Source organism: Anabrus simplex, chromosome 1, assembly GCF_040414725.1.
Source record: "Anabrus simplex isolate iqAnaSimp1 chromosome 1, ASM4041472v1, whole genome shotgun sequence".
NCBI classification, from domain to species: Eukaryota; Metazoa; Arthropoda; class Insecta; order Orthoptera; family Tettigoniidae; genus Anabrus; species Anabrus simplex.
This window is the reverse complement of record NC_090265.1, coordinates 883,888,352-883,906,990: the sequence shown is the minus strand read 5'-3', so window position 1 is coordinate 883,906,990 and position 18,639 is coordinate 883,888,352. Positions and strand designations below refer to the sequence as shown.

At 41.8% G+C, this 18,639-nt stretch overlaps 1 protein-coding gene across 2 annotated transcripts in view; it reads left to right on the top strand.

Annotated features, from left to right (window-relative positions):
• The window catches only part of LOC136857684 (triadin), a 222,052-nt gene that overhangs the window by 30,006 nt on the left and 173,407 nt on the right, over positions 1-18,639 (top strand). For both annotated transcript variants that reach the window (XM_067136533.2, XM_067136534.2), the window contains exon 2: positions 2,428-2,484. The gene's annotated coding sequence lies outside the window, so the exon portion shown is untranslated. The remainder of the gene's footprint in view (positions 1-2,427; positions 2,485-18,639) is intronic.

The following is an 18,639-nucleotide window of genomic DNA, read 5'->3' as shown; positions in this document are numbered from 1 at the left end:
TTTAGTCAGGGGAAGCAGGACAGTCAAACCCATAAACATTCTAGTAACGCCAATATTTCATATGGTTATAAGTGTTTTCATTTGAACGAGTGTGTTATCAAACAATACAAGTGTTCCCAGTGTTCCGTGTACATTAACGCGCAACAGTTTAGACTAGATCTATGTCTTTATACATTTTGCTTCATTGTGTATTTCATCAAATCTTTTTCAGACAGAAACAGGACTGTCAAATCCAAGAATGCTCTTAGAGAGCCAAGTTTTCCACACCATTATAAGTGTCCTTATTGTGTTTTGTAATTATTTTCAATCCAGTACATGTAATTCCAGTGTTCCGAGTTCTATGAACACAAGATTGTTAGAGCCAGAACGGGGAACTTTCTAAGCTCCAAGTTCTCCTTGCTAAGTGTATGTTGCATTTCAAGGTTATATCTATCAACTCAATGATGTATTTCCATGCAACCACCTGTAGGTGCAGCTGCAGTATGAGTGCACCACTTGGAGTGTTTGGTTGAGGGTTATAGCGTAAACTGTGTACTTTGGCATCGTGAGGAGAAATAATATCATGAATATTTTCAAAATATTTAAGACGAAGTTGGTATGTGCTGAATGTGGAAACACAATCAGAGCTGAGGATATGGAGTTTGAGAATATGTCATATAGCGTACTAATGCCAAAATATAATGGGGAAGATACAGAAATACATATCATGCTGGATAGATATGCTGATTTTGAAGGACAGGAATAGTCTGCTGCTGAAGGTGGCTGTTCGAGAAGTTACAAGACAGTTCAACATTAATCGTCAAGTCAAAATGAGTACAAGCTACTGTATCTCCACCCAAGAATTTAGCACCAGTGTACTAGAAGATATTGATGGCAGTGTACTGGAGAATATTTATGAGGACTGTACATTCATGGGTTCAACTCCTATAGCAAACTAATGGGGCGCTATACGTGGATTAGAAATAATAAAATTGCAAATTAATTTAAATGATGTGACTAGCAAGTGACGAGGAGGACCTCACTTCAGTTACCATAACAAGCTTTAAAAGAGCATGCAATGTTGCATTTTGATTGATCAAGGACATTTGTGGGCACCGGACACATCTAAAATGGTTGGCCTGATTAATTTCAAGCTAGCAACATTGCTTGCAGCAAACGACGTAATGCACTTATCCTGCACATTCAAGTACCGTATATACCGGTAACTTCCCGCATTTAACTCACATTCCACTCATGATTTGCCGTCACAACAAGCGTTCGAGTACCTGCTCTCAGGTATTGCGAGAAGAAAGTTCAAAAGAAGATTTCCAATTTTATGAAACTCTTTGTCTACTGCACTTTGTTTAAATAAAGTCTATTTTGAAATAAATCAGTATTGCATATACTGCACTGCATATTCTGTGAAAAAATTGTTCCCATGGTTTATCTGAAAAAATGTGTTATCTAATTTGATTCTGCCTCCTTTAATTCAGTTAAGTGGGGCTTTACTATACAATCAATTTTCTGCACCAAAATACAAGCCTATGTTGCAAAATGCTTGGTAAAATGCAGATTGTGGCATTGGCATATCCATATCATTGTTTGAAATGTAATTTGTGTGGCTTTCGATATTGGACTGCTTGAATTCGAGAGTGATGTTGAATGTACAAATGTGGCTTTTGGTGAGATGTGCTTATTGTTCTCTCGTACTTTGCTTTAACCACTTTGTTGAAATCCCACATCTGCACTTTGAAGATTAATTGTAGCCCTATCATGTCAGTAGTACAAATGAGTGTTTTACATATCGTAATTATTTTAAGGAGAGGGTTTGTAACACTTTTGATGGGACATGTAACGATATATTCTTGGCATTGAATTATGGGTATTTTTCCTCATCTTTTACTGATATTGTGTTTCTTTGTGTTATCCAAGTTTCTCTTTTAGGACTTGAATTAATTATTTTTTGTGGTTCAGAGCATTCTAGGTCAAGGGTGTCCCTTGTTATTCATCTTTGATATAGTTAAATGCTTTGCTCTAAACTGAACCAGCCAACTGTTATGGTACAAGTGCTGTTACAATCAGAATCCTCTGTTTACCATGCTCACCACAAAACTCTAGCTGAGCCTAGGATAACTCCAGCTTACTTGTGTCAGGCTCTTCCTGTCTGACCTTCATAGGTCAACCTTGTCTGTTCTCATCCCTCCCCTCTCCTTAAGAATAATGCAGTCTGAACTGAATCATTAACCATCACTTGACTCATTAGTTTATAAGCACAGTGCATAAATGTTGATGGTCGATTGACAGTTGTATTTAGTAGAGACATTATTTCTAAGGTTGATACTTTTTTTTAAACCATAGGACCTACCTGTTTCTGTTGTATCTGTGCTCAGATACTTGTTTCTTTTATACCTGTGCTCATTTTATAATTAATGTATATCTTGTCTCCAGGATAAAAAAGGGCAAGGTTGTGAAAGAAGTGTACTTTCTACAGCATACATTCTTCTGGTAAGCTTACTTAACATTTCCTTTGTAGAAATTAGCTTTCCAGTTTGTTTAAGATGTACCAGTTATATATGTCTTTGTAACAGCACTCCTGACTTTACTGGACTTATTATTAGTGTCCTTCATTCAGAAGGTAGTAGGTTCGAACCCCACGGTCGGCAGTTCTGAAGATGGTTTTCCGTGGTTTCCCATTTTCACACCAGGCAAATGCTGGGGCTCTACCTTAATTAAGGCCATGGCTGCTTCCTTCCCACCCCTAGTTCTTCTGTATCCCATCGTCGCCATAAGACCTGTGATGTAAAGCAAATTGGAAAAAAAAAATTAGTATCATTCTTTAAAATATTAGGAATTTATACTTTAATTAGATTTTCAATGTAATTCTTTAACACGCTCAGGAAAAAAGCCCGTATGTTGTATTTGTCCTCACAAACCAAGTAATGTTAATGATTTTTCAAAAAAATCCTCCTCTGTACCTACTTGATTTATCTTAGCTTGTGATGCACCACCTGAAAGGTGCAGTCTTGTCCATTTTTATCCAATGTACTGCATTCACATAAGGACATGATTAGCTCAGTGGCTTAGCTGCTGGCTTCCCACCCGGTAGGCTGAGGTTCGAATCCTGGTCAATTCTGGGTCGAGATTTTCATCTCATGAATCGCGTGATATCAGGAAGGGCATCTGTTCTTAAACCCCCAGCCAAAATCAAAATGAGCCTAGGTTGATCCAGCGACCTCAGAAATATCTGGGGTAAGCCGAAGAAAGTTTACTGCATTCAAATAGTTGGAATAGTACTACTGTGTATGTGTTCTTGATCACCAGGACTAGGATTACTTTGTAAATACACGTTTGTTTTTACATTGGTTAAAATTAAAATTTTGTTATATGTTCACAAATTACGATATTTGAAGTGGTTTAAGACACATTTGATTTTTGTCCATATTTTGAGGTATAGCACATATTTTTTACATATTTTAGAAAACTCATGTTTTATATAATTGAACGTTTTATTTTAAGAATGTTTCGTATTTTAAGGTTTCAAACTTATTTTTGTTATATAACCATTTAAAATTCATCTTACTGGCATCTGTATTTCAAAGCTGGATTCTTGAATTTATATGGAATGTTGAAAACAAGTTATGTGGTATGCATATTTTTTTGTTTATTGCTGGGACTCGGCTTTGTTCATCAACGCCTATGACAGTAGAACTCCTTCTGTATGACCACAGCAGGCAGTTAGCTGAGCATCTGCACCAAATTAAGTTAACCTATTCTATTCAGTACTTCACGAACCATCAGCAGTCGTGTACGAGCTTTGAGTGCTCACCTTCAGTGTGGTTTATATATTTATTCAACAGATTGTAAATCCTCCTCTGGAAAATTATGATTATATTCAAGTTATTTTCCAAACAAAGGACTATCAAAAGAGTGTAAAGGAATTCTTTTGTAATGTCTGCCAGAAAGCCGTGTCTACTTTTCAGCGATTTCTAGTGCAACAGCACATTTTGACAGAAAAGCACAAGGCCAACAATGATAAAAGGCAAGGAAAAGCAGATTTATGTCAGATATGCAACTGAATGTAAAGAGTAAATTTAATACAGATATCTCTTCCTCCTTAATGTGTTTTCCATCAAATGGGGTCTGCTATTTGGCTACATTTGCACCATTTGGCCCTGTGTACGACATCTTGAGGGTTGAGGCCCACAGCACGCATTGTTGAGTTGTAACGTGCAAATGATAACTACGTCTTTCTTACAACACTTTATTACTACTACACACAAAACAAAAGGGAATCTACAAGCGTAAAGCTCCACTTAGTTACTAGTCTGTCCGGTAGGTGTCGTTTGCTTGTACATTCAAACCTCAACATCCTCCCCACCCTGGTCGATTTCGAGAGGAATCACCAGTTGCACCGGTCGGCTGATTCTTGAACCATCTGGCAGACACAGGATGGCTGTCCTCACTCGGCCGTCTCTTCCCTGAAGGACTTCGTCGACTCGGGCTCTTTTCCACATATGGCTAGGCAGGACGTCTTCTTGTAAGAGGGCATCATCTCCTGCTCGAAGTCTCGGATGTTTACCAGTTGGAGACTTGACCTCATGGTAGTTCCGCAGCTGAAGGAGGTATTCCTTTTTCCACCTTCACCAAAAGTCTTCAACCATTTTCATCTTCATGCAAAATTCCCTTGTAAGGTATTTCTTATTTACTGGCTCAGGTCCAACTGGAATTTTCGTGAATTTCTCGCCGTTGAGGAAATGTGAGGGTGTTAACACTTCAGAGTTACTTTCGTCTTGAACAATGGGACGTGAAATCAGGGTGGCTTCAATGCTGATTAGAACTGTGCGGAGACCCTCTTCATCGACCTGTGAGCGACCTAGAACCTTTCTAAGGCAGCGCTTAGTGGAGCCAATCATTCTCTCCCACCATCCTCCCCACCAAGCCGCCCATGGAGCTATAAACTTCCACGTCACATTGTGATGTGCCATTTATTCACGAGTCTTCGGACTGCTGAGCACGTCTGAGAGTTGGAGTTCTCTGTTCGCTGCTTGGAATGTTTGGGCATTGTCGGTGTATATAGTGTGTGGGACACCTCGTCGTCGTACGAAGCGTTGAAAAGCCATTAAGAATCTGTCGGTAGTTAAGTCCGTTGAGAGTTCCAGGTGTATAGCTCTCACGGTTGCACACGTGAAAAGAACGATGTAAGCCTTCTTGGTCGTGTTCTCTGACTTGACATAGAGTAGTGGGCCTGCGAAGTCGATTCCGGTCACAGTAAATGGTCGACTAGGACGGACGCGATCTAAAGACAATGGGGCTTCTACCTCCTCACACCTTTTCTTGTGGGATATTTTGCACGGCAGGCATCCATGCAACACCCTTTTGATGATTTGACGGGCTCGTAGAATCCAAAATTCATTGCGAAGTTCAGTGAGTATTATGCGTACGCCCAAGTGATGGAGTCTGATAGGGGTCTGCCGAATTAGCAGGTGCGTGAAAGTGTGCGATCCATCCAAAAGCACTGGGTGTTTCTCAGCATTTGTCAAGTCTGCAAATTGTAGGCGGCCACCAAGACGAATAATACCATCTTGTAAGAAGGGATTGTATCGCGAAATATTGGATGATTTTGGCAACTGATGATTTTTCTTCAAGGCTGCCAGTTCAGCAGTGAAGCATTCCTCTTGAACCTGACGTATCCAATACACTCTGGCATTTTCGATATCTTCGGCAGTTAAATAATTCCCGCTGCCCTTTTGTTTCTTCTTCATACACGTAACAAAACGTAGGACCCATGCGGTAACGTGTAATAACTTCCAGTACGAACTGAAACGTGACGCGAGGAGCAGTGGTTCTGGAGCTGTGGCTACTAGGACTTGAGACGTCTTCTTTTCTTCTGGCAGAGTCATGTCCGGGACAGTGACGTCACGGGGCCAGGAGTTTGGATGTTCGGCAAGCCAGGAAGGTCCTTGCCACCATGAATCCCTCGAAGCTAGATCTTGGGCTGTAATTCCTCTGGAGAGGCAGTCAGCAGGATTGTCGATACCGGGACAGTGTCTCCACTGACTGGACGTGGTATGCGTCTGAATCTCTGTCACACGGTTGCAGACAAAGGTCTTCCAGCGGTTTGGATTGTTGCGGATCCATCCTAATGTGGCGGTTGAGTCACTCCATAAGGTGGCACAAGAGGACTCAACTCCAGTCTCTTGGCAAAAGTAGTGAAGAAGACGGGATCCAAGCAAGGCTGCAAGCAATTCCAGTCTGGGGAGTGTGACTTTCTTCACGGGCGATAATCAGTTTTTACTGCAAACCAGCGTGAAGGAAGAGGTGCTTTTGGAACTCATCCGAACGTACAGCGCAGCACCATATGCCCTTTCGGAAGCATCACAAAACACGTGCACGGATAAATCGTCGTTAAATTTAGATATACCCATCCATCTTGGAATGCGGATGGAAGACAAATACGGCAGGTTAGATGTCCAAGCTTGCCACCTCTGGCTTAGGACAGTTGGGAGAATTTCATCCCATTGCAGTCCTTTGCACCAAGTATCTTGGAAGAGGATCTTGCCGGTGATCAGGACGGGGGGGGGGGGGAACAGCCCTAGAGGGTCGTAAATTCTGGCAGTAACTTGCAGAAGGTGGCGTTTAGTTGCTGGCTGGTCAAGTAGTAGGGCGGTCATATCGACTGGAGTTGCGAAGAGGTAGTCAGATTCCGTATTCCAATTAACACCAAGGACTCGTGTTTCCGATTTCACCTCTCGACCTTCTGCTCTCCAGATGGCTCTCAGTGGCTCTGAATTTGTAAACCATTTTGACAACGGAAGTTTGATGTGTCAAAGTAGGCCTGTGAGTTCATAATAGACGACGGCGGCCAAGTTATCATTATCGACGCTCCCTGCGAAGTCGTCCATAAAGGTACAACCATCCAGGAGTGCTGCTGCAGTGGGATATTTCTCCTGATGCAGTGTAACCAGTTCTCGTAGAGTAGCAGACAGAAGGAAGGGGCTGCAGGTAAGTCCAAATGGTAATCGAGTGAAGCGATATGTTATGACGTCTCTGGTGATCTGGTACGTGCCATCAGTGGTGGTTTGGACTCGGTACCACAGAAATCTTGTGAGATCTCTGTCGTTTTCATCTAGGGATAGCTATAGAAAGGCTTGACTTCCATCGCAGACAATGGCACTTGGACGCATTCGAAAACGGAGCAACGTCGCTAGAATTTCAGGCAGCAGATTTGGTCCCATCTCTAGGGCATCATTTAATGCTGGTTGGCCTCGTTCATGAGAAGAGGCATCGAACACGATCCTCCATTTTATGCCCTCTCTCTTTTGCTTCTTCACAGCGTGATGTGGTAGGTAGAAGACGTTTCCGGGAGTCTCATACGTCGGAGCTATTTCTACTTGTCCCTTCGCTATGTAGTCCAACATGTGCGTGTGGTACATAGTTTGAAAGTCCGCATCTTGATCCAGTCGTTTCTCAAGGCTCTGAAATCTTTTCTCAGCTGTTGACCGGTTATCAGACAAGACGATGTCCTTTTTTCATGGAAGTGATACAACTCTTCTTCCTAGGATCCGGTGTGTCTCATGAAATTTGTGAAGGATAGCGGCATCCGTATCGTTCACAGTGTCCTGTCTTGTGTATCGCGAATGCCAATTGTTTCCAGATCCCAGAATCTTCGCATGGTTTCTGCAGATATCTCACTATTAGTGACTGAGATGTGGTGCGTCGTAACCTGATTTACTGAAGCTCCTGACCGGTTTCCCGTTAGTACCCAGCCGAAGACTGTAGGTAGCAGTACGAGGGAAGGCGTGATTGACATCGGTTGTTCCAGTTTTACAATTTTCCAATAATGGTCCGCGCCGATTAGTATTTCAATAGGTGGTTCTTCGTTGTCAACTTGCGGCTCTGCGAGTGTCAGGTTCCGGAAATCCTGACGGAACTTGGGTGAGAGGAATAGGTATTCTGACTTTCGAAGGCCGTGAGTGTTACGGTTGTCTTCGTTGAAAATCCAATCATGTCAAACTGGATAAGTCGGCGTGGCTTGGTAATGCTCGATGTCGCTTCGAAGGCTGTCACTGCAAGTTCTCGGCTACCAGTCACGCGTAGTTGAAGAGCATCCACCAAAGACTTGGCTACAAAGCTGGACTGGCTTCCGGCGTCTAACAGACATCTTGTTAGTTTAGATATTCCCGTCGGTCCTATGATCCAAACACGAGCAGTTTGAAGAAAGGAAAAATTTTAAGGTGGTAACTTCTATTTTACTGACAGACGTGGGTTGAGAGTTCGCGTTACAGATTGATACGTGATGAAGTTGCTTACATTTTGTGCATGAAACATTCCCTTTCTTGTAGCAATGGCGGACGCTGTGGCCCCTATTTAGGCAGAGAAAACATCTTTTGGAAAGTTTTAGCTTGTCTATTCTGTCCTGAAGGTTAGCTGTTTCTTTACATCCTAGCGCCCGCCCAGTGGCCTCTACTTTCACAAAAGGCACAAAAGGGGGTTATTGTCGTCTTTCTTTTCGTCTTAGACTTTTCTGCTCCCGTAGTAACTTGAAGAGTGGCCGCTGTTGGTGTGTAGGGTGATGGAGGTGGCGTGCTAAATTCTCCTCGTATCTTCTGAGATTTTAGTGCTGCTTCTGCCTCTTCATTTAGGATTTCCATTAATGTCATCAAATGACCTGGGATATTTTCGCGTTTGGCGTGGATCAACCAACGTCTACAGATCTCAGCTGGAAATGCTCTTAGGATTTTTGGCGCCAGCACACGACCATACAGGTTTACATCTTCCCCTAGGGCTTTGAGGGCTTGAACTCTTCGGTGGCATTCCACGTATGTCATATTTAGTTCTTCAGGGGACTCCGAGAATGCGGGCTTTAAATTCTCCAGGAAGTCCAGGTGGGCCTGGATTATTCTGTTCTTGTCTCCGTAGCGTGCTACCAGTATTGTCTTCGTTTGTTCGTAGGTATCTGCGCGCACTGCAATGCCATCTACGAGTCGCTTTGGCTCCCCTTCGAGATACCCTTGCAGGAACACGAGCTTGTTTATGTCGGATATTGACGGGTTTTTGTCGACCGAGGACTGGAACTGCTCCCAGAACGTAGACCAAGTCTCTTTGTCGCCGGAGAACGGTTTGAGCCTGATCGTTGGTAATTTTGCTCCTTGAATATTCGTGGGATGAACGTCTGAACAGGGTGTAGAAGACACGCTAGTTTGTTCTTTCTTCTTTCCGAGAAGGCTATTTGCCTTCTGAATAGCGCGCTTTGAGGTATCTATATATTCTTCACAAGTAGATGCGTCTGCTTCATAATCTTCATCTTGTAACAGGTCATGTATAGAGTCATCTAAGGCTATTAATTGTTGCAATGTATCTTGAAGACGATCATGGATGTGTTGAATCTCACTGAGGTCTGTAGAGTCATTACATCCTTTTAAAAATGTGGAGAAGCGTTTAGCATTATTACGCTGAGTTGTTCTCTTCCGTTTAAGCTTCTTAAGCTGCTGTTCGTTGTCAGTCATTGTGAATGGAAAGTGCCGTTGGGGTAGAGAGGAGGTAATTTATTGCTCTTCCAGGTAGGTATGCGACTGAGGGATGAGGTGGGTCAGTTCTGATGTGATGTAGTACGGCAAAGTCGTAAAGATAGCGCAGTATGCAGTGTTCTGACTCCAGTAGGTGCTGACAGATGGCAGCACTAGTCACGTACTTAATCGTGGAGAGGCCTAGAAGGTGGCAGATGGCGTTCCTATAGCTGTTCAAAATGGCTACTCGTGCACAATGAGAAAATCATGCGTGCATGCTCACAGTAATTTCGATTCAATCCATGCAGTTTTTGCGAATTCCTTGCTAGCATGCTCTGTTAAGCAAACGATTCTTGATATATTTCACAGAATGAATAAATATCGTACTCATCAAGTGTGTATCGGATATTACTGGCTGGCGTCTCGTGTTGTGAAGTCCCGTGTCTTATTTAATGTAATCTTCACTTCACTTTCCACTTCGTATTTTCGTCTAAGAATGTTCAAAGAACGTCGTCTCGTGATGCGGTGATACGTAATTTGAACCGTGAGCGAGTTTTCGGCACCAATATGTTGAGTTGTAACGTGCAAATGATAACTACGTCTTTCTTACAACACTTTATTACTACTACACACAAAACAAAAGGGAATCTACAAGCGTAAAACTCCACTTAGTTACTAGTCTGTCCGGTAGGTTTCGTTTGCTTGTACATTCAAACCTCAACTCGCATATCTTCTATAATGTTGTCAATTCACCACTTAGGTGGGCTCCCTCGTGGTTGGTATCCACTGGGTCACGTTGGAGGGTCGTTTAAATTATTGAATTGTCGTTGCTTTGCATGACGTGGTTATACCACCAGAGTAGAGTCTTGCTTTCTCTATGATTGGGGCCACACCTGGTCTACACTGCACATCTTCATTTCTGACATGGTCCAAGAGAGTCAGCCCCAGGTTTGTCTTGCTACAATAATAGCGTAGACTGTACAGGCAGCGACTCAACTCCCACGTGTCGGGCAGCGGGAAATAACCTGGCACACTAAGAGAGCCAACGGCTTTGGGCAGATGAGCTCTTTTAGGAGGGTGGCAGACTCTTAGTGGAGGAAGTGACATTAAAAACTATCAGGTTTACGTCCCATGAACTACTTTTGCGGTTTTCAGAGAACTGTCAGGTAGTATCTGTACTCCAGGTTATGGGAAGCTACCAAAGGTGTCTATTCTCAGGTTAGAGGCAGCCATGCAAACCTGGCGGCAGATATAAAATGCCCTCTGAGTGGAAGAAATGGTGGGTGGGTAGTGTGTTAACTCCGGAAATACTACTTCCCTTTTGGTTTTTTAGTGGTGCTTGTTGCAGCACTATTATGCTTATATTGAAATATTTGGATGCCAATCTTCATATAAAATGTTAAAATTGACTAAACTTTAACAGACTGCAGTAAATAACTGGACTTAACACATTTCACACACCTAAGTTTTCATGCACAGATTTGTTTACCGTAATAAGCAGTATTGTAGTATTTTAGCCAATGTTTACTTTTCTGTGTTTTCTTTTTAGGACACATTGCAAAACAATGAAAATGCAATAGCAATAAAAAAGTAAACATTTTAACTTGTTTGATGATGGAAAAATAAAACGAGTAACAAACTCTAACAAGGGAACATCGGCAATGGTTAAGTCACCGATCGCGATGAAACTTGGAAAACACATTGAGGTACACGTAAAAAAAGATGTCAGCATCAATTTTGGGTGTCAGCATTCATTAGGGCCTAAAAGTTGCGACATTTCAAGTTCTTCGCGATCAGCGATGAATACCTGCTGGCCAATGCTAAGCCGGCACACTGCCTGCCTGGAGACACAAGACACACCTCTGCACCTCATCCCGTCCCCACTCCTACTGGTTCGCCGCTGCACATTTCCCTTATCCCTGCGCTTGCCTGCTGCTTAGCTGTTGAATGGGACCGGCGCTATACTTTGCTTCTTTTAGTACTATAATTATTGAAATCCTTTAAATAATGTTCTGTTTCACACATAATGATAATAAATAACCTAAACTAATATACCTGTATTTTATTCAAATGTTATATTTTCATTCCTTTTAATTCCGGTGAGTTGTCACATTTGTGGTTACAACCCCGAGTTAAGCACCTCTGGGCGTGATCAAACTTGGGATGGGGTACCGCGTCCGACCTACGCTTAAATTATGATTTATTTCTAAAACACCTTAAAGCTGTCAGTAGTGTCTTTTAGACTGGACATACATATGGAATTAATTAAATTAAATCACCCACCTTTAAATAAAGATTAATTACTGTATATTTTTGTTTAAAGAAATTACGTGCCTGGGTAGAGGATCTCAATGAATGTAATGAGATTCGGTACTTCGGGATATCAAAACCTGGTTACAGATCCAGATCATCTTTTATGTCCCCTTCCCCTCGCCCATTTTGTGTACTCTAGCAGTTGTGTCATAACGAAACAAAGTCGCGGACGATGACAACAATAATTATAAACTCCGAGTTTGAAACTACTGGCTTTTCCATATTGCATACTCTGGTATAAGGAATAGGCCTATAGGTAGAATGTTTTTATTTGTGCTTGTACTGAATGATTTATTTATGTTTTGCAGTGACAGACACAACGCATTTCAATTGCAGCAATGGTTATCGAAGATAAATCAATTTAATGCGTAGGCAACTTTGATATGAGTATGACATGGAATGTAGTAAAGTTTGACGTAATAAGAAAAGCCTTGAAAAATAAAAAAAGATGTGCATTTATATATGCAGTAGATATACAGTAATTACACGCAGACCTGTAGTCTTACTTTACCGGTACTTTTGCATTATAGCTGACGAATGTCTATGTATTCAACAAGTACCGATATTAAAGTATCACACTACAGTCTTCTGCGTACAATGGCAGTTACATACACAAAAATTATAATGGCTTTTGTACGAACTGGTACAACAAACAATTAAAAGGCAACACAATAAAGACTCCATATACATTACATCGGGCAAACTCCCCTTCAATAACTGATAGTAAACAAAAACAATCTTTGGTCTATTCGAAACATTAAAAAATAGTGAAAAGAAAACTGAAACAAAACTCAGTTAACAACAGGCACCATACTTTTATCACGGGACGTATGCTTTACAATAGTGGTGTTCCTCGGGTGTTCAAATTGTCCAGGATCATCACGGTATCCACTGCAGTACCACAGGTACTTCCAGAAGAGCGTACTGTTAGATATTTCCCACCGTTTCGTCAATAATGCTCACGATGACGGAGCAACAGTGCATCCCTCCACTGTGCAACGCATAATTATTAAATTTCTTGCTCCTGAAGGAGTTAACAGCAGTGGAAATTTGTCAGAGATTCACTGCACAGTACGGTGATCAAATATTGTCAAGGACGCGTGTGCGTGCCTGGCATAAAAAGTTCAAGGAAGGACGAGACCGTTTGGAAAATCAGCAACATGATCTTCGTCCTTGGACCAGCATTACAGACGAAAACTCTCTTGGAGCTAAAGACATTATTGACGACGATCGACGGGCGACAGTATCGGAAATTGCAGAACAAGTCGGAATCACTTACGGGAGCGGTCAAGGAATCATCACAAACTACCTACAGTTCCGTAAAGTGTGTACCTGATGGGTCCCTTGCCTTTTGACCGAAAATCTAAAGTTCAGACGTTTAGTTATCTGTGAGAGGCTGCAACGAAACATGGGTCCACCTCTACATTCCCGAATCCGAATAAGCCCGTAAAGAGTGGTGGAGGGAAGGGGAGACAGTGCCAGTGAAAGCCAAGGCTTGACTGTCAGCTGGCAAGGTTCTTGCAACTTTTTTTTTTCGGTTGTCGAGGCATTTTGATGATTGATTTTTTTGCATGAGCGATGCACAATCAAGGCTGCTTACTACTACGATCTGTTGAACAAGATGAGGGTTGCATATCGACGCAAAAGACGAAACCAACCAATTCAACAGGTCATCCTCCTCCACGACTATGCACGGGCCCATACTGCAGCTCTAACTGTCTCCAAGCTACAGGAAATGCACTGGACTACACTTGATCATCCTCCTTACAGCCTGGACTTATCGCCCTGTGATTTCCATTTGTTCAAATCGCTTAAAGAAGCTCTAGGAGGACAACGATTTGAAGATGACGAGAGTGTGGAAGACTTTGTGCGCAACATGCTGGTGACACGACCCTATTCTCTTTACGATGAGGGCATCAAAAAGTTGCCCATACGCTGGGACAAATACATTTCCAAAGCAGGAAACTATGTGGAAAAATAAATTGTAATTGCCTTGTGTTTTTTCAATAAATCAATTTAAATAAAAAATAATAACCCTTTTATATTTGATCCCCCCCTCGTAGTTAGTTCTACTGCCACTTGGAATAGATGCCCATGACCAGGTATTGACAAGATCTACAAATTTGTCATATTCATCGGGAAATCGAACAACTGTCCAGATTTTTTCATCTAGCATTGATGAGAACTGTATCCAATCAGCTTTCTTGAAGTTGAAACGACGTGTAAAACAAATTTGTTGACGTCTTATCAATGGTAGTAACTGGCACATTATTGGTCTATGCTGCGAGTTAAGAATGGGGGAGCACACAGATTTAGAACATTTCTAACTAAAATAATGGTCAGGGCTGGCTCTGAGAAGTGCCATTTGTTTGATAGCATTATTAATATTAACAAGTGCTTCTGGTGTTAGAGAATCAGCCATATAGGAAATGTCCTAGTCTGTTGCCCAGGAAATGCCAGCATGAATTTAATCAATATTCTTAACACATCCATTGGGGAGGCTTCTCTCTTGTTCCCCTCTCTTGTTATGCAGCTGCAGAATACATTGCACGGCACAATGCATCCTGTGTACAGCCTTGTTTTACATATTGTACATACGAGGGCAAGTCAATAAGTATCTGCAATTTTGTTCTAATAGTTTTTAGGTTGGCTCTATGGTGCTGTGTGCTCGGAAGCAGCCGCTAGATGGCACCGTTGTCTACGTCTGTGGTAGGTTTCAGCGTTATCAGATCAGTACAGCTTGCGCTGTTGTGATGTAAAGATGGCAGCGTGACTCTTTGTTTGCACCGAGGATGAACAGCGTACCATAGTCCATTTTTTGGGGTCTGATTGTGTACCAGGAGCGGAAATTCATAAAAGACTTTCAGCACACAACGGGGACAATGTTTTGCCACAGCGAAGTGTTTACCAGTGGATTGAACCGTTCAAAAGGGGTCACAAGAGCGTGAAGGATGAGAAAAGATCTGGGCATTCATATGCAATCGTAACTGATGCCAATATTGAACAAGTGCGTGATATGATCCTGAGTAACAGACGAGTGACTTGATGACGTGGTAAACCATACGCACATTAGTCGTAATGGTTCTCAGACCACAAAAAATTTATTACAAAGCACTGTTCTTCCTTGGTGCGAACAGAGAGTGGTGTGGTCATCTTTACGTCTCAACAGTGCAAGCTGTTGTTATCTGATAACGCTGAAACGTACCACAGGCATAGACAACGGTGCCGTCTAGCGTCTGGTGAGCACACAACGCCATAGAGCCAACCTAAAGACAATTAGAGCAAAATTGCAGATACTTATTGACTTTTGTGCATTCGTATGTACATATATACATCTTTATTATAGATTGTGTGCTTTTCAGTGCTCAGTCTGCGAGCCTATCTGAATTAACTCTGCAATCCTCTGTTTACAACTAACTCTGTTGCCTCATTTAGTTCCACAACTTTTGTCATGAAATTATTAAAAAGTGAGTCTAACCATTATTGTCTTTGTTTCCTCCTGCTTCTCCTATCTTCCATGGCCGACTCTATTATTCTCCTAGGTAACCCATCATCCTCCGTTCACCTCATATGCCAACACCACCAAAGCTGATTTATACGCGCAGTTTCATCCATAGAGTTTATTCCTAACTTTGTCTTCTTTATCTCCTCGTTCCACATTCCGTCCTACCATTATTCCCACCTGATTGCTGATGCACTCTTTTCATATCTTGATACTTCAAACTTACAAGTTATATATCCTGAGTCTGCCCAGCTTTCACTCCTTTACAGCAAAATGAGTCTGAAGACAGACCATTGTAAAGATAGTTCCGCCGGGCTGAGTGGCTTAGACGGTTAAGGCGCTGGCCTTCTAACCCCAACTTGGCAGGTTCGATCCCGGCTCAGTCCGGTGGTATTTGAAGGTGCTCAAATACGACAGCCCCGTGTCGGTAGATTTACTGGCACGTAAAAGAACTCCTGCGGGACTAAATTCCGGCACCTCGGCGTCTCTGAAGACCTTAAAAAGTAGTTAGTGGGACGTAAAGCAAATAACATTAAAGATAGTTCCATCCAAAAACTCACTTCTTTCCTGTTGATCACAACTGAGCTCACTGCATTAGCTTTGCTAGACCTTGATTCAGTTTTACTTATTATACTACCATACTGGGAGAATACACATCCTAAGTACTTGAAATTATATATTCAGAGTGGCCTGTGAATATGAAATTAGCATATTGTAAAAGGGAAAATTATTTATAGATAAATGTGCCATGCACATAGTGAATCACCAGTTTTATTATTATTAAAAACAAGTAAAACCTTACACCACCTACCTACCTGTTTACTCTGGATTGGTCGAAACTGGCTAGAAACTGCCAGGAGCTGAATCCGGGCCTCTTAGACCAGAGAAACAAAGTGTGAAAGGCATGTCCCCAAAGCAGACAGACAATAACGTAGAGCAGAGGTCAATTCAAACGAATAAGGTTTATTAACATAAGCTTCACTAATAAGTTAAAAGAAAGTATAAAATGGTTCAACCTTTCAATACTATTAAAATAAGAAATGTAAGTTTACATTCCTATTTAATTAAAATTGGTACCAGTTTCAACCAGTATTTTTGGACATCATCAGTCGATCATAAATAGGTGTAAAACAATGCACAGATAAATTGCAGAATTCTGTAGGTTGCTGATAGTGAAGCACTAAAAACTATAGGGAGTACTGTGCATTTAAAGACGCACAGGTAAAAATATGAAGTTTAGATGATAATGTCAGATGCAGTTTATGAAGCACTATAACACACATGGAACATGCGATAAGAAGGTCAGAGATGATGATATATCGCTACAGTGTGATGGTATATATGAGAATGGCACTACAAGGAGTGCACAGGCATGATGATAGGGGAGTTTGATATATTAAGTTGAAAAAACAGCAAACTGTTGTGGATATGTGTGACGTGTAAGCACCAGGTAATCAAGAAAAGGGACAAAGAAGACAAGAAGGTGATGAGCTGTCTCAGAAATTGGACTCAATTATGGATTTCCTGAAAAACCAGCTAGGAGCGTCGATAGAAGAAATAGGAAAATTACTTAATAAGGAGAGACCACAAGTGACGCAAAGGATTCCTTAACCAAAAGCTAAACCAGTAGAATCAAAGGATAACAACAGAGGCGGAACAGAAGATAATAAGACTTACTAAACCAAATGCATAGAAGAACATCACAGAAGAACGAGAAGCAGATAAACGGATGCAAACAGAAGATGCAGAGGGAGAAGGAAATATCAGCCAATTGATTCAAATGGTGTAAAGGAAGGGAAAAGAACGGATCTCACTGCGACCACCAATAATAGTAGGGACAAAGGAGTATGAAGACCTACATGCAGGAGGAAAAACTGCTTGGTTATACTTTGTATGTGGGACGACTGAAGAAGAGCACTACCAGTGCAACTCTAACGTGCTTCCTTAATAAAAGTGCAATTACAGAGGGTATATCGTGTGAGGATCTCAATGCCAAGGGGAACTACAAAGGTGGGAATACCATTCAAGAATTATTCTGACGTGGAGAATCCGGGTTTCTGGCCGAAGGGAGTCTTTGTGAGGAGGTTTTGGTTTCAGAGGACACTCGCGAAGAGATGAGGAAGAGGGAGGATCACTTGAATAAACCCATAAAAATACTTCTATGGAACATCGAAGGATTACGGAATGCATTTCCATACATACAGGAAAGTACATTAAAGGACATTGACGGAGCAATAGTTACCGAGACATTTCTTACAGAACCACTGAATCTCCAGTCATTCTACGCAGTGCATGCATTGGCAACACTGACAGCTGGGAGGCCAGCAGTAGGAGTCACATGCTACTATAAAGGCAATGTGGGAAACCTTGAGGGCACTTCTAAAGAAGAGAATATGGTAATAATTAGGACTACAATGATCACCTTCATAGGAATATAATTCCCACCGGGTGAACCAATGGAAAACATCATAGAAACAGTATCCATGGTAACAGAACAAACAAGAAACGAGGAAAATGTAATTATCGCTGGGAATTTCAACTGCAGAACTGACAAACTCTGCACTAAGACAGACTTGCTTATGGAAGCTTTAGAAGAGCAAGGTTTTAAAATGACAAACAACAAACATGTACCTACATACGTAGCCCCAAATGAAACTAGTACAATTGACCTCGTCTTCTACAGAGGGAACAGGCTACAATTAAAGAAGCAGGAAGGACTGTGGACCTCCTCAGAAGCACCCATTATGAAGCATATCCCAATTATAATGCTGTTTCAAATGGAGACTAAACAAAGACAAATGTGCTGGAGGGAATCAAATACTTGAGGAAACTGTATCTCGAAATTCCGAAGAATAGTATGGGAGAAATAGAGAAGGCAAGGGACCTTATCGAAAAGGGAAAATTAGATGAGGCTTTAGAAATATCCACAAAAGCAATGCAAACAGCCACCATGGAAAGGAGGACAAGGCCAGCACAAAGATGGTTCGACCGGGAGTGCTACAGAAAGAGAAAGGAAACACTAACAGCAAGCAGACCTAACATTCTACGCTGAGAGAAGAGAATACAAACGGCTACTAAAACAGAAAATAGCTGACCGTGTAGAGAAAGAAGCAAGGAAACAGGCAGAGGACACTAGGGCTGAGCCTGTCATAGCTCTAAGGAAGAGGAACCCACCCACTACAGGAGAAGTACTAATAGAGGCATGGGAAAACCACTTCAGCAAAATTCTAACTCAGCAACAGAAAGGTCAGGCATATGATCCAATAACACAACAGGTTCACACATATGATCCAGTAACGAAGGAGGAAGTAAGGCGGGCGATAGAGGAGGGAAAAAATA